This window comes from Triplophysa rosa, linkage group LG17 (assembly GCF_024868665.1).
Source record: "Triplophysa rosa linkage group LG17, Trosa_1v2, whole genome shotgun sequence".
Classification (NCBI taxonomy): Eukaryota; Metazoa; Chordata; class Actinopteri; order Cypriniformes; family Nemacheilidae; genus Triplophysa; species Triplophysa rosa.
The window spans coordinates 6,197,676-6,215,597 of NC_079906.1; the positions used below are offsets into that span (position 1 = coordinate 6,197,676).

The following is a 17,922-nucleotide window of genomic DNA, read 5'->3' on the forward strand; positions in this document are numbered from 1 at the left end:
TCAGGGTCCTCCTCAACATTATCATCTGTCTCGGACACATTCTCCTCTATGTCACTTTCACTGTCAAAAACCTGTGACAAAACCTCATTGACAGAAAACCTTTGCTTAGAGGCCATATTTCAATTGAGAGAGCATAAAGAGAGTGTCCACAGAGCACAAAAACAAATGGTTTAGAAGGCTTCTGTGCAAGCTTTTATATGTTTGCTCCTCCCCTCCCCCATGACACATGAAATATAAAAGTTCTCGCAGGAATTTCACCCATGGCACGGGAAATATCAAAGTTCTCACGAGAATTCGAATTCCCCCTACCCCCGTGTCATGTGAACTATCAGTGGTTCCCGCAATACTATGTTAGGTTAGATTTTTGAATATTATACTGAAAATTAAAATGTATAGGGAATATTATGAAATTATTGCATGTTATAGTGACCTCAATATCACCCAAAACAAATGTGTGTGAAATTTTGACATTTATTATGTTTTATACAGCTAAAATAGCCTGAAGCCAAAAAAAGATGTCAATCATGTATTTACAGACGTTAAACATTGAATGGGGTCAAATTGACCCCTAGGTTAATAGGAGGGTTAACATGTAAATCACTCGCGCTTAACGCTTCATTCGCGTTTGGTGGGACGCAGCATAACAGGTAGGAAATATACAGAAATTGAATTAAGTTCTCAAACACTTTACAGTCTTTAATGCTAAATTCTAAATTAAATACAGAATTAAAGCTACAAAAAACATTGATTTCCTCTTTTCTTTTGTTCTTTGAGTAACATTAGTGACAGGAGTCACAGCAGCAGATTTAAGAATGCGGCCCCTTTAAGAGCTGCCTCTACGCATATCTGACGCCCTTTCCCATTTTCACAAAACTTTGCATTCATTTAGGATTTTATTTAACACGTTGAAATCTGTGCTTACGAAAATACTAGACAAAACGGACTTTCCGGAATAACCTTGTGTGTTTCTGTTCATTCAAGCACGAAAGAGAACTTAATACTGGTGCGCTCGTGTCTGACAGATTCTGACAGAGATTCACTGACGCAGCCTTTAGCCCCTGACTGTACCAGACACCAGACTGGATCGCTGTCGCGTTGCGTTGTGTCGCGTCCCATAGCTGAAAGCTGGATTGCGAAGGAGGCCGCCCCGGTGGAGAGACGCTCCGGGCGCGCCCTAAACATACTATGTAGACTTGAAAGGGTCAGATACGTTTTGTTTTCTCAGCGGATTTGCGCATGTTATCATCTCTGTGCTATTGTGTCTCTTAACCGGAGCACACTCACGTGCAACCGCTCGCGTGACACTAACACGAAATAAAGACTTTAATGTAAATGTTTACACTGTCTTGATCATCCCTTATCTCCCATCTAGTGCATTTTGCTTCATTTACCATGTAGGACATAATAACGTGCGAACAAGTGGCTGATATGAGGCGCCACTTCCACAGTGATCGTCTGGGTGCATGCATTAAAGTGTCTGTCTGACGTCTGCTTGACTGGCGCGTTATTGAACCAATCAGATAAGAGAAAACGATGAGTCATCAGGAACCTCATTTGATTGGTCACAAGAAGGTAGCCCCGCCTCCCCCTTCACGCTTGCAAACTCAAATTAGTGCGAGAATCGTGCCAAAAGTGTACGCGCGAGACGGAACGTACACATCGGTTTACTGCAAGAAACAGTTTTCACCTGCGTAGGCAAGACGTTTGCAACAGATTTATTTTACACACACAAAGACAGGTTCTGCGCGATGAATCCGTTTTGCAGTTCATAACACAATTGTTTTTGCACGCACACCTCTGTTTACAGACTCGCAATGCTTTTGGCCGTATTTCAGCTCAAAAAACGTGCCAAAAGTGTAAGCGTAGAAAAAACGGAGGTCAGAAGAATACAGTTCATAATTATTTGACGTAATATGAAGTTGCCGTTTCACAACACATGAATTACGCTTACGAAAAATGATGCAAAACTTGTTTTCTTTCGCTTGCAGCCTGATTTACACCTTTACAAAACTTTTTTGCGAATGCAAATTTATTTTACGCTTGCAATGTCACGTACGCTCTTGCAAATGTTATCCTGCGCATGCAAATCTTTTAGGCACGATTTTACCTTCATACTTGACCCTTTATCTCATCTGTTGAGAACTGCCTTTTTCAGGAATCATGTATTCAGGGCAAGAACATATCTCCTTTCCTGTAAACAAACAAACAAAAACAGTTAGAGAAAACAATTATCAAATTTTAAAAAAAAAGGGTATTTTTATAGTGTTATAAACAGTCAAAGCCATGCATCACCAAATCGAAACTGTGAGTCCCAAAGACAAGAGTTTTATGACAAGAACTGTGTAAATATATAGACGCCTTCACTGTTGGTAAACATTGTGACAGGTTTTTGTGGGTGGAGCTTAGGTGGAGGCACCACTTTACTATTGGCACGTATGGCACGTTTTGTTTGCTTGCTTTTTGACAATGACTAGGGAAAAAACAGATCAAATTTGAACATGTAAGGTCACTCACTGTCTAGGAACACAATTGTGTTTTAAAAAAGTTGACTTTAACGCAAGGAATCTGGCTGACCTGTACGCACTCACTCAATGGATCCAGAGATGAACTGACAGGTTTACCTCCAGTTAAGGGCCTGACATCTAACTTACACCTACCAGACAGAGAAACCAAGCGTGTACAGTAAAGGTGAACTGAGAGCGTATACATCTAAAGATGCCTGCGTGTGCTAACAGTGGCAAGCATTAGCGAATGCATATTGATCACAAACCTGACACATAACATGAGCCTTCTCACTGTTCCCTCTCCCTTTACACTAATGCATAATGCACTTGTGACAACTAAAAAGAGTTGACAAACAGTTTCCTTTATGTTTAGTTTCTGGCCGATAGTTAACTGCTAGTTGTATAACTAACAAAGTAAGCTAGCATACCCTATATGTTCAAAAGCTAACGCTATGTGAAAAATAACCTTGTTCCCCAGTTTCTGATTTGGGCATCCTACATGAGATATTTTTAGACACAAGTCATAATCCACTCCAACAAAAGAGAATAGTTTTTTAATCTTAATTTTTGGATGATCATTTCTACTGGTCCGCTCGTTTCATGGTGTTTAACTACAGCTGTCATCAGTGTTTTTGTTTGACAATGGCAGCAGGTATGTGTTAAAATATCACATTGGAGACTGTATTCTGTCGATTGTGGCACTAAACAGCACAACAAGATGATATTGTAAAGTCCTTATGTAGCCGAATCTGTGCTGGTTTGTATTGACCGCCTCCAGTTTCCCCTTTGTTTTGCCTCCAGCTAGAGCTGTGACATAAGCGTGACATCGGCTTAGACTGTACAACAGAAAGTGCTGTGGTAATCCTGTCATAATGAGTTCTGATGGATGTGTCATATAATAATACCACACAAAAAAACATAAATCCACAGATTTTATATTATGGTAAATTATTGAGACTGTACAACAGAAAGTGCTGTGGTAATCCTGTCATAATGAGTTCTGATGGATGTGTCATATAATAATACCACACAAAAAAACATAAATCCACAGATTTTATATTATGGTAAATTATTGAGACTGTACAACAGACAGTGCTGTGGTAATCCTGTCATAATGAGTTCTGATGGATGTGTCATATAATAATACCACACAAAAAAACATAAATCCACAGATTTTATATTATGGTAAATTATTGAGACTGTACAACAGAAAGTGCTGTGGTAATCCTGTCATAATGAGTTCTGATGGATGTGTCGTATAATAATACCACACAAAAAAACATAAATCCACAGATTTTATATTATGGTAAATTATTGAGACTGTACAACAGAAAGTGCTGTGGTAATCCTGTCATAATGAGTTCTGATGGATGTGTCATATAATAATACCACACAAAAAAACATAAATCCACAGATTTTATATTATGGTAAATTATTGAGACTGTACAACAGAAAGTGCTGTGGTAATCCTGTCATAATGAGTTCTGATGGATGTGTCATATAATAATACCACACAAAAAAACATAAATCCACAGATTTTATATTATGGTAAATTATTGAGACTGTACAACAGAAAGTGCTGTGGTAATCCTGTCATAATGAGTTCTGATGGATGTGTCGTATAATAATACCACACAAAAAAACATAAATCCACAGATTTTATATTATGGTAAATTATTGAGACTGTACAACAGAAAGTGCTGTGGTAATCCTGTCATAATGAGTTCTGATGGATGTGTCGTATAATAATACCACACAAAAAAACATAAATCCACAGATTTTATATTATGGTAAATTATTGAGACTGTACAACAGAAAGTGCTGTGGTAATCCTGTCATAATGAGTTCTGATGGATGTGTCGTATAATAATACCACACAAAAAAACATAAATCCACAGATTTTATATTATGGTAAATTATTGAGACTGTACAACAGAAAGTGCTGTGGTAATCCTGTCATAATTTTTATTGTACCACAGAAATACCACAAGTAATCTTTTTAAGGGAAGGTTATTGTTGTTTATGTCCTTTTTATGTGAATCATACAATGAATTGTTTAAATCAGTATCTTTGGGGGAATATATATATGGCTAATTATACAGCTAGACAAGTGCTATGACTGTCATAATGTCTGCTGAAAAGAACTGTTACTAGAATGTCATTCCATATTTAATATATTGTTTTGGGTAGTAATATAATAAACTGGATAATACTGGAAAAGGGCATATTATCACGGTTCCCTTTGTCTATCCCCGTGTTTCCCCTTCGGACTTCATTACCCATGCTCCTCCTCGCTCCCGCACCTGTTTCTGTCTGTAATCCCCACACAGGGCTCAAATTTTATCAAAAGTTTGGAGTGAGATCACATCTGTTAGGAGAGGAGCCACTTATAGTTTCAGCAGCGGCCCCTAAGCCCCACCCAATTCTCTCAAGCTTTTCTAGCAGTTCAATTTTACTATTGTTATAATTGACCAGCACAAATAAAAATGATACCAATTGGTAAATCTGATAAAAGATAGACAAATTAATCCAAATAAAATACATAGTCTTATATATTTTAAAATTATTTATCAAAAAATGAAAATACATTTGGCCCCAAACAAGCAGTGCTCAATGGGCATACTCTACACATACAGCAGGATTGCAGAACTTTCAAGCAGTATGTGTAAAACATTACTGAAATGTTAACCAGATTGCTTTAAGAGACGTTGTCTTCGCATTGCTGAAAATAACATTAATACAGGAAAATGTGTAATAATAAAATACATCTAATGCTTTTCTTAGTTTTGGATACCCAAAGCTAAGGTAAAGCATTAAATGTGCACTGACTTTTATATGAATTTTCTTCAAATACTTATATTTAATCAGTTATTCCAACCAATAAGAATAATGACAAACTAAAAACAGTAAATGTTAGCAACATTAACAAAAGCCATCTTTAAACTGCAGCGACATGAAATGTTTTTTTACTCTTTAATGCTGCTCAAATGTCCCATATTTTCTCCAATATTACATAATGTAATATTAATGTAATTTAATTGTAATTTAAAGTGTGAGTTATAAATTAAAAACAAATGATAAAAAATACAAAAACAAATAGAGCCCATCCCCGATTGTATCATGAACCCGGACAGAAGAACCCAAATGCAGCTCGGTGACGGTGGACAAACAAAACTTTATTATAACAATAAACACAAAACAAAGACCCACAAGGGGGTAAAACACGGAGCTGACTAGACTAACTACAGAACACTAGACATAAACTAGACTGATTTACTATGACAAGACGAAGATAATCCAATGCACAAAAAAAATAAAATTCCCATAACTATGACAATGAGGCAAGACAATAATAATAATACATTTTATTTAAGGCGCTTTTCAGGGCACTCAAGGACACCGTATAGTAAAATAATGAAATTAAAACATGGTGAACAATACAACAACAACAAAGACAAAAGTATAACACAATTTAAAATTTATTAGAAAAAAGCTAATCTAAACAAATAAGTTTTAAGACGTAATTTAAAAGTAATCAGACAGTCACTTTCTCTGATAGATTGTGGAAGCGAATTCCAAAGATTAGGAGCAGAAGTTTATGAGGTAACCCAAAAAGAAGGGAATTACAGTAGTCTATACGTGAAGTAACTAAAGCATGTACAAGAATAGCTGTAGAATTTGGTGTGAGAAATGGACGGAGACGGCTGATGTTCCGCAAGTGAAAATATGCAGACCGAGTTATATTATTCACGTGCTTTTCAAAGGATAAGGTACTATCGAGGACAACACCCAGACTTTTGATATGGCAGGGGCCACTTATGCTTTTAGGGGGCACACTAACATGTGTCATGATTAATTTTCAGTCATTTTTCATTGTCATGTATTACTGTTTTCTCTAAGTAAACTAATAAGCTAATAAAACAAGTTCAGCTCAAATTAATGATCCATGGTCATTTATTTCACAACACATTGTTTATAGTCAAAATAACAATGACAACAATAATAACATTTAGGCACTTTTCTGCATCTTAAATGGACATACATAAATGAAAAACTACCCACAAACAAGATATCCAAAAATCAACTTAAGCAGTCATCTTAACATGAGTCACATTATCAGGTTTACACAAGTTTAAAAGGCAAAGGTTTTCATTTACACAAAGAAAAAAAACACGAATTTCAAATTTTTCACATGTGATATATGTGGTTTTGGCACACTTTCATGTGAATGCCATGTTAACTAAATACTCATGTAAAAACTCATGTTTTTCACATGGAATTTCAGGGTTACAAAAGTTGTCTCTCTGCACAACTAAATCACCTTGCTGGTGGGTCCTCTGTTCTACTGGACTTTCTTCAGTTCATTCTCTAAGCTTTTGTGCATTTCTGACTCTTTTTCAGAAGCATCTTCTTTCTCCAGCCTTGACTGACTATTATCTTTAGTTTTCTTATTAAAAAAGGACATTATGTCCTTAGGATTTTTCTCTTCATTTTAACTGCAAATGGGAAAATTATGAAAATGTGTAAATGAAAAGAGGACTCTCAAATACACCACAAGTAATATACAGGACAGTATAGAATAAACTGTATTGATTACTTGAACTCTGCTAATTCCTTGGGAATGACAGACCATTTATTTTAATTATAAGCAAACGTGCATTTTATCAAACATTCACCCCAATAAATGTAAGTTGCATTTGATCTCATTTCATTAACAAATACAATTTCTTTAGTGTTACACGTTCTCTGGCAGCAGCTGATTCTTTGTATAGGCACGAGTCACGACCGCTTTATATGTAGATTTAACATGCGCAACACCGGAAAATATAGGTCAGTATTTTAATATGATGTGTAATGATATGCATTTTTGTTATATTTTTACAAAATATTTCCATTACCTGTATGATGTAGAGACGTAATCTTGCTTAAGGCGCACAGACTCGACATTGTTTGCGTCTTGCTTGCGTAATCTTCCTTTTGGCACACAAGCATCATTACTGCCACTCGCAGGACAAACTGTGCATTGCACCCGAAATTGCTCGGTTGTGGTAAAACATTCCAGAAACGATTCCAGATTTAGGGAGGCCAATGGGGTGCCAAGTGTGCTGACACAGGGGCACTGGCCCCCTCTGGCCCCCCCTAGAACCGCCCCTGCATTAAATAGGGAGCCAAAACAAGAGGGAAACAGGTGCGGGGCATGAAATAATTAACAATCAATAATGAGGAAATGAGAGGGCGGGGACAAAGACGAGACCTGAGAAAGTGCATGGTACGCCATAGCAAACAATACCACGTCTCTCTCACACTAAACGCGTGGGTCTGTCATGATCCTGCCACAAGACTCAGAAACTATGACCAGAATAGGCAGAATCATGACACGATTGACTCCCATAGTGTTTATTTCAGGTTTATCTCAGGCTTGGAGGTGGGGCCTCCATAAATGTCTCCAACTTCGACCCACATAACATCAAACTACTGCAGTGTTTCGAAAGCATATACGCAGCAGTCTACTTGAGTCTTGGCTGCACGCACCTGTCCTCACATGCATCTCGAGTCGCACAACGCATGTAACCGCATATCACTTTTACAGTCTTTGGCGTTGTTTGTGGAAAAGTAATGGCTGTGCTAATGGAAATTGTTGCAAATTATTGCAAAATTTTATTCAGAGCAATTTCAAATTGAAGCAGATTTTTAAAAAATAATATCATTAACTTGTTTAAATTGGTACATCTTTACAGTGTAATAAAGTACTTTATTTATTCTAAAAGGTGGAGGGAATGGGGGTGCTGTGAGGGGCCTCCAAAATCAATTTTGCCTAGGGCCTCCAAATGTTTAGAACCGGCCCTGGGTTAGCCAGACAAACTGTTTATGAGTGATTATAGCCTATTGCAGTTTTTGCATTTGTAAATCTTCACATTGTCTCTTAGCAGCATGAAAAAGAAACATTTATTTAATCTGGGAATAAACAGAAAGCGAGCAAAAAAAATAATTAACATCAGTTATAATCTCGCGTTATATAAATGAAAAATAAAACGGACTGCATGAAACTCCCGTTATAATAAATGAGTCTGACTGATCGTATCTGCTCTCTGCGAGCGAGCCGCAACAGAATTCTTCTAAGCCGGTGACTCATCTAAACTTCTGATTGGTCAATGCGTTCATGCGCTGTCTATGATTGGTTGTGATGCTCAGGACTGTGACTAAAACACGCAAAATTCTTTGATGCACCGTGAACGGATGTGAACGTAATGCTGTGACGGACACGTTTCGTTCATCTTCACATTTAATTTGCCTCGTCGGGACGAGTTATCCCTTATTTCTTATGGGATTACTTTTGTGTCAATAAAAATGAACGCAAACTTTAAAAAAACGAACAAAAATATAAAATGAGAAAGAAAAAAAACACTTTGATATGGTAAGTGAATAAAGAAAATTGCTAAAAGTTTTATTCCTGTACAGTATCAATTCTGTCTTTACTTAGCTCGTTCATTGTGTGCTTTATATTTTTTGTCAGGTATTATTTTATGGACTATTAAGATTATTTTCTTAAAAAGGAACGAACAACTTGCATTATAACATCCAATAAAGACACATTACAGATTATTGGGTTGTGAGAAATTAACGTGTTAAATGAAAACATTGCTGCATAGTTACTGTACAAAGATAAAAACTTTTACTGATTTTATTATCTCGGTTACACAAATGTACCTGAGGGTGACTTGTGTCCAGCTGAGGACGAGGATGACGATGTCGCTCTTGCATACAGTCTCCTTTTAAAGAATTAAGTCCACTTATAAGTCAAGTAATGTATCTTTCTTTTTAAACTCATGGTGAATGTACAGTATTATACCCCTTTCTTTACATTCACAGAAAGTACAACTCATAAAACAGTACCAATACATTCAAATGACATTTATGTTTTTTAAATGCTAAAACAAAACAAATTCATAAGGTGACACAATTAGAGGCCTTTAGAATGTTTTATTAATTTAGTCTGCCTCTTGCAAACAACAATTTCATTATGTATTTACACACCTGCATAAAACAGGTTAAAGAAAAGCAGAAGAGAGACTTCTTAAAATATAAACAAACATTTAAAGATTTAAAAGCCACCACGATTATAATATAAATTATAAATATGAACTGTAAGCATAACACTTTATTGTATATCTCCTCAAAACTCACTAGGCATCTCGTTTTCCTGATATCATTGTAATTATAAATTATAGACTGCTGTCTTGACGGCCTCTAAACCCACGTATGTTGCATGTGAATATGGCTAGCTATCCTGTATTTACTCGACGTTGGTTTGTTGTTACGGAGTGATAGAGCCTGGAAGCATGTCCCACTTTTAAATGCATGAAAGTTGGCAACCCTGCTAATATACTAACAAAATAAGAAAGTAATTTAAGTACAAACACTAAAACAATACAATACAGAAAACCGCAAGCAGATTGCTCTCTAATCCGCTGCACTGTCTTCAGTATCGACTTCCTGGTCAGAGAGCTGTCAATCCAAATCTCACTAACCAATGAGAGTAAAGTGGCCATAAATCCCTCCCACACGTGAGATTTGTGCCAGAAAGGCGAACGAAAACTTGAGAAGCGTAAACGAAATCTCGGAAAGCGCAAATGAAAAATCTAGCAGCGAATTCAAAACTATTAATTGCAAAAATGAAATTTGGAAAATTGTTAAGAAAAAAGCAGTTTATTTGAAAATCATGTCACATTCTTGCAACTGAGTTTATTGTTTTCATTATCAAAGTGTTTTTTTTCTTTCTCATTGTATATTTTTGTTCGTTTTTTTAAAGTTTACGTTCATTTTTATTGACACAAAAGTAATCCCATAATTTCTCAGCGTGACAAATACAAGGTGTGGCGTGTGAACAGGATGAAATGCGTATGTCTCACGGTGAATGCTTGAGACTTGAGAGCCCTGTCCCCACACCTGCCTGTCATCAGCCTCATCACCCATTGACTCTATATATATCTATATATACTCTATCTGTTCCTTTGTTCTTTGTCTGGTATTGTTTATGTTTAGCGTGTGCTTTGTTTTCTGGTGTTTATGCTTTGGATTATTAAAATTACCTTTTGGACTATACTCCTTGTCATGCGCTCATATACTACGCCAACACGTGACACATATAGACCTTGCTATATTACAGTGATTTTTTTATTTGTATTAGAAGAATGTTCCAAGAGTTATTTTTACACAAGGCTATGACTTATCTTTACTAGGTATCTTTAATTTTTTTTTTTTAGATGCAGCGTGTGATCTCCTATAATAATAAAACATCTTCCATGTTGAGGCATTTTCTATTTTATTTTATTCAGCTTATTTACGAGAATTAAATTAATCAAGTGGTTAAAAATGCTGTTTTTATTGGCAATTGTGTGAACTCACCCATATACATACAGTATACTTATACAGATATGTTGTAGGGAAAAAAGGACAGGATTGATGAGGCTCTTGTGAATATGATTGTCCAAGACTCTCAGCCTTTCACCAGTGTGGATGATGTTGGATTTAGATCATTTGTCAGATCCTACATACATTCTTCCATCAAGGCAAACATCGAAGGCAATGGTGGAGACAAAGTTTATGGAAGAGAAAGGGAAGGCTAAAGAAGTTCAGAGGGCTACGTAACTTTAACCTCAGATATGTGGACATCTATCCATATGGATTCTTATTTAGCTGTCACCTGCCATTTTATTGACAGTAAAGAACAGCTCTACTGTGTTGCTGGGAGTAGGAAAATGTCCTGCTTTGCATACAACAGCAAACACTGGTGAGGTGAAGACATCTCTCACGGAGGAATGGGGGATTACATCTAAGATTAGATGTCTTGTCACTGATGCAGCTGCTAAATCTGAGGATTTGGATTTCCCAGGGCTTCAGGGTATAAGGAGCAAGGCCAGGAAGATTGTTGCTCATTTTAGATCCAACACTAGTAAAGGAGCGACTTGTAGTTTCCAGCGACAAATGGGTAAACCTTCTTCTAAATTACAGCAGGAGGTAGACACGAGCTGGAACAGCCAAAATAATGTCATAAGGCTGACAGCTGAATGTGGCGCTAAAGTGAATGAGGCAACAGCATCTGACCCACTACCAGAGCCTATAGAAACCTCTGCAGCAGCTGTAGACACCTCAGGTCAGCCTGTAAGTTAACCACGGTCATGTTGTATTTTACAGCACATATGAAGTCTTGTGTACTTTCTCACTGTTTTACTTACAGGCCTGTGGGATCTTCTTGATCAAGGGTGATGGAAACAAGAAAGGTGACGAGTTCCACTGCCAATGCCACCAATGAAGTTCAGTGCTATCTAAATGAGCCCAACATGCCCCGTTCTGAAAATCCAAGCATGCAACATCATGGAGTGGAGAGAAAAGAATGAGCCTTTTCTCAACAGAGAGCAGTTTAAACTGGTGAAAGGCATCAGCCCCAAGATCTTTCAGCAGTGTGCCGGCTTCATCAGGGTCAACCCCAAGATAAGTGAGCAAAGGTACAAATTACACCCTCCTTTAGGTCCAGATCAGACCACTTGTTTTTCCACTCTTTACATCATGTTTTGTATGACTCTCCCCTGCTGTGATGTTTAAATGTAAAGCTTTGCTGTTGCAAAGGTCATTTTTTAAATTGCATCCATGAAAACCTGCAGGATTCTTGAAAACTTTCAGGCTTTTTACACTGTATTTTTACTTGGTTTATGCAATTACAGCCCTGGAGGAAACAAAGAACTCGATGTTCCACAGAAGAGAAAAGTCAAAGCCTCTGGTAGCATCTCTAACCAGTTTAACCCGCTGGACCAAACCTGCATCCACCCAGAATCCTACAGCATTGCCCTGAGGTGAGAAGAAAGCATGGCATTACTTCACCACTGCAGTCGATCATTGGATCATCTGCGCAAGGATTGACCCAAGCGGTAGCGTGTGCATGTGTTTACATCACGTAAGAGCATCTGGTCTTGTGTTGCTCGGTGTGAGAGGGCCGTGCTGCAAGCTGCTGCCACTTTTATGAAAAGCACATTCTGCGTGTGCTCTGGACTCTCTGGCAGTGAATGTAGTGAATGTTTTCATTTGAAAACGTTTAGTGTATTTGAGATGCAATATTTCAAATAAAACATAGTGGTTTTAAAAGGAGTATAGATTATACACATATGAGGGGATGGTGCTGACAGGGTGTGTGACCAACGCTTCATCTCTCCCCAAAAACTGCCAGAAGACAGGAAGAGACGCAGCCTAGCTCTTGGGCCTGGTGAACGTGTGGAGGTGCAGATAACAAATGTGGATCGGCTGAGGAATCGGATCAGTCTGGACCTCATTAGGGTTCTCATTTCAATAAAGATGACAAGATTATATATATATATTTAATAAATAAACACCGGAGAGCAACTCTGATCTTGCAAACACTTGAAATGCTTGGTTTTGCTCACGAGCGTGTTTGTTTCCACAGATCAACTGGAGAAGGACAGGAACCAAAAAGCCCAGTTCCTGCTTTATGGCTACCTGACGGCCTACTTCGCTTCAATCTGCGGCCACAGGTGTGGGGTGTTTCAAAACCTTTTCATCCAAGAGGTGGAGCAGGCCGTCAGGTCGTCCAGCACCGGCGCCTTCCTCATCAATGTAAGCATTTTCCCTAGTGCGTATCGGATGGTTCCGTCTGGCTCCACACCTTTCTGAATGTCTCTCGTTTCCCTGTTTTTCCTCAGGTGGCGCTGCATATGAGGAACCAGGCGTTCGGCCTGGCACAGCCGTCGGTGACGCATGGGTGGTTCCGGCACCTTCTCCAGACTGGCCGAACGCCTGGTACTTCTTTTACACATGGACACCCAATCCCTGAAAATACCTGAATAATTATTTTCAGGGGGCTTGAAAAACAGAGGTCTGACCTGCCGTGCTTCTCCCTGACTCTTTGAGTGAGTTCTTCTATTTGGATTTTGGTTTATTGCATCATTGCAATGCTTTGGTTTGACTTGTCACTGACCTCTCTCTCTCTCTCTCTCTCTCTCTCGATGACAAGATTATATATATATATATATTTAATAAATAAAGCAAACACTTAAGTGTAACTCTACTCGGTGACAAGTGTTTGCTAAATCAGAGCTTCTTGTCAGTCAAATGACAACGTTATGTAATTGAAATATAAAGGCATTTATTAACAGAAAGAAATGAAAATATAGTATAAAATGAATCCAATGAATATGAATATGAATAAAGTGATGAATAGTTTACACTGTATTGATCGATTTAGTCGCCTCATTTACAACAACAGGCACTTAAAGGGTTAAATGAAGAATTTAAAAAATCCTCTGAAAATGGATAAACCTGATTCAATCACATTCTCAAAAAATTCTGCAATTAACTTCCGGTCTGTGTTTGATTAGTGTCTAATAATATAACTATGTTTTATTTAATTTATGTTCATATTGATTTATATGGTTTTTTGTATGATAATTGTATTAAACGAATTCTTGAATTTTGTTGTATATATTTAATAAACAATATTTGTTGAATGGGTCTTGTAGAGGTCGCGTTTAAAGAGACCGTATGGTACATTGACATCTAGCGGTTGAGCTAGGTATCGCAGTCTAAATTCTAAATATTGGAGAGACCTGATTAGCCAAGGAACGGTTCTTCTCTGTTTTTTTTTTTGCTTGTTATCAGAAATAATCTGCAGGCAATCTATTTTTTGTGAATGTGTACACTGTAATCCCAAACAGTTGTACTAGCTCATAACTAATAAGGTCACAACAGTCAAATGTCGTTATGCAGTTGACCAAACTATAAAGTTTTGAGCTCTATTGAGATTAATGCCACTTTAATTGAATAGGGCTCAATATTTTATAGCTAATTTGTGTGGAACACTCAAAAAGTTTAGAAACCACACGGTAGTGTCATGACGTTATTGACGTAATGACGTTCTGGTGGGTGGGTCTTATCTCTCCTTCAGGAAAGCTGAGTCAGCCATCTTGAATTTGCCTTGATGCGGGGAAGTCTTGGCCAGCCCGTGTGGATGTGGAACAAAGTTTAATTTGTTTTTATTTGTTTGTAATGCGCACTTTTATCCCCCCGCTTCAAACAACCACCACCTCAGTTTTTTTCATTAGTCTTATTGCCCTCGTTTTCTTCAGCGCCGTCTTATCATCAGCCCTGATTTGGTAAGTAACGTTAACGCTAAGGTTTTTTTTTTTTTGAATTTCGATAAATAGTATTAAATTTGGAACTGGGAATACATTTGTACAATGTGCACAGTGAATATTTGTTGTAAATAGTTTACAAATCCAAGTAATTGTAACGTTAGAAGTTGTTGAATGTGCAAATAAAAGTTAAGTCTCACAATCTTACAACGGTGAAATGTTATCAGCGGGTTTCCTGGATGAACTACATTTGGACGGTGGAGGAAGGTCCATGAGTCTGAACTCTCTGGCGGGGCCAAAAGCATAACTTTATCCCTGCTTCCCGGTTTCTGCCGGTTGTTGTTTTCGCTGTTCGCCGGTAATGCACGTGAGTACGGTGAGTATACTTATTTCAATAAGTGTCCGCGGTACACAGTCAATATTTTACGTTGTCGAGCTGTGTGTGTGTATGTGTGTGCTAGCGTGAAACGAACAATGCTAAACAAGTGTGTTTGTGTTATCATGATGCTAACCAGGCCTGTGTTTGTATTTCTTCGTAGGCTCAAGTGTGTGGTTGTGAGATCATCTCGAAATCATTATAACAGTTCAGGTAGGATGTATTATGAAATAGTGTTATTAACAATTGGTTTTATTTTATGTGTTTCCACAGTCATTCTTTTGCTATTTCTTTAAATGTTTTTATCTCAACTGTGGGGTCCACAGTTGATCTCTTGAACCCTTTATTAATAATTTGTTAAAAACAAAAACGTCAACAACAGAAATAGCAGATCTATAAGCACACAACTTTGATGCTTTGCTTGTTAATAACTAACTTGCTCATCTTTTAACATTTTCATTTTAATTCTAACTAAAATTAGTGTACAATGAATGTTTTGATAGATTTGGAAACTTTTTTATCTGTATATTCACTTTTTTAAATTTCGTTTATCATTATGTATTATTTTAAAAATGTTTTTGAACATTAACAAATCATCTTTGTGCGCATGTTGTGTACAGATATCGGACTACAAAGAGTGCTACAGAGAGTCAGCGTTTCACCATCAGACAGGTGCCCATAGGTGAGTTTTGTAAATTGTGTACTAATTTGAAAAAAAAAACTAACGATTTTCATCCTGAATTATTCACAATGTTTAGATTTTTTGCAGCAGAACAGACTAAATCAAATTACTGATGTGTTGTCAACTGGTTGTCATAATCATTTTCCCCCTCATTCAAAATTTTACACACATTTTAACTTAAAAAAAAATTTTTTTTGAATAGCCAAAAGTGCAAAACATGGTTTAGACATTAATTGAAAATATTTAAATTGCAGGCTGAAGTTGGCCCAATGGAGTGGAAGTGCAAGTTGTGTTCTGCAACATCAAATACCCGGGGACAATTATTGCACTTCCTGTGTACCTGCGTGGAGATGCCTCCAAGTTCTTCAGGACCTGTAATGTAAGTGTACTGGCCTCACTATCAATCCCTTTGCCTAGCTATTCAGTCATCTTAAACATAGGACATCACTCAAAGAACTCTAGGAGAACAAGGGGGGTATTCCAGAAAGCAGGTTATGTGAAAACTCAGAGTGAACCCTGAGATAAGGGAAACTCTGAGTTATCCATTCCAGAGGGCTATTCCAGAAAGTAGGTTCAACAAACTCTGAGCCTAACCCTGAACTCTGAGTTGACTTAGCCTGTGAATTGAAACTCTTGAGTTTTCAGTTCAGGACCCTCTGTCGGATGTGGTGGAGGTGAGCACCATTTCATGTTCATCTACTCAGCAGGATGTTAGGACACAGATGTGTGTTAAACGGCATCTGTTGGTGGTAAAAGCTACTACAAGTTAAAATATCTACTGAATAAACTTTTACTTGGTTTAATATGTGAAATAAAAACCAAAGCGAGGAGCCATCGTGAGACTGTTTTTATATTTAATTTTTAGCCAATTTAAATGAAATAAAATAGCCTAAAATTAAATAAAATAAAACATTGAACAACATTCAACCACTTCCTCAAAGGCTAATATAAAAGAAAGTGATGTTACATTCAAAATGAAAAGACGACTGCACCTAAAACTCTGTCAGTGATTTTTATTACGGCCACAGCCAGAAAATGTCTTCTTCCTGTTTTCTCCCCTGTTGCCATGGTGAATCACAGTATCGGAGCTCCATTGATGATGGCTTTTTACTAGTCGTCAGGCACAAGCTCAACTCTGAGTATATGTTAACTCTGTGTCGACTTACCTAACTCAGATCAGCTGTTCTGGAACTGAAAACTCAGAGTTTCACTTCACAGGGTAAGTCAAATCAGAGTTCAGGGTTAGGCTCAGAGTTTGTTGAACCTCCTTTTGGAATACCCCCCATGACCTGTTTATGAAGTTCACATGAGTTGTTATTCTGCAAACTTCTTCTTCTTTTCCTTTCGGCTGTTCCCTTCAGGGGTCGCCACAGCGAATCATCTGCCTCCATCTCGCCCTATCCCCTGCATCCTCTTCTCTCAGACCGACTACCTTCATGTCCTCCTTCACTACATCCATAAACCTCCTCTTTGGTCTTCCTCTCGGCCTCCTGCCTGGCAGCTCTAACCTCAGCATCCTTTTACCGATATATTCACTCTCCCTCCTCTGAACATGTCCAAACCATCTCAACCTGGCCTCTCTAACTTTGTCTCCAAAACATCTCACATGTGCTGTCCCTCTGATGTACTCATTCCTGATCCTATCCATCCTCGTCACTCCCAAAGAGAACCTCAACATCTTCAGCTCTGCTACCTCTAACTCTTCCTCCTGTCTTTTCCTCAGTGCAACTGTCTCCAAACCATACAACATCGCTGGTCTCACTACTGCCCTGTACACCTTTCCTTTCATTCTTGCTGGTACTCTTTTATCACACAACAGACCTGACACTTTTCTCCACCCATTCCAACCTGCCTGCACACGCTTCTTCACCTCTTTTCCACACTCCCCATTACTCTGGACTGTTGACCCTAAGTACTTAAAATCCTGCACCTTCTTTACCTCTTCTCCCTGTAACCTCACTGTTCCACTTGAATCCCTCTCATTCACACACATGTATTCTGTCTTGCTGCGACTAACCTTCATTCCTCTTCTCTCCAGAGCAAACCTCCACCTCTCTAGACTTTCCTCCACCTGCTCCCTGCTCTCACTACAGATCACAATATCATCCGCAAACATCATAGTCCATGGAGATTCCTGTCTGACCTCATCTGTCAGCCTGTCCATCACCACCGCAAACAAGAAGGGGCTCAGAGCCGATCCTTGATGCAGTCCCACCTTCA

At 38.0% G+C, this 17,922-nt stretch overlaps 1 pseudogene; it reads left to right on the forward strand.

The window, feature by feature from the left end:
• LOC130568284 (S1 RNA-binding domain-containing protein 1-like) overlaps positions 1 to 17,922 on the forward strand; it is a 33,605-nt pseudogene that overhangs the window by 10,909 nt on the left and 4,774 nt on the right.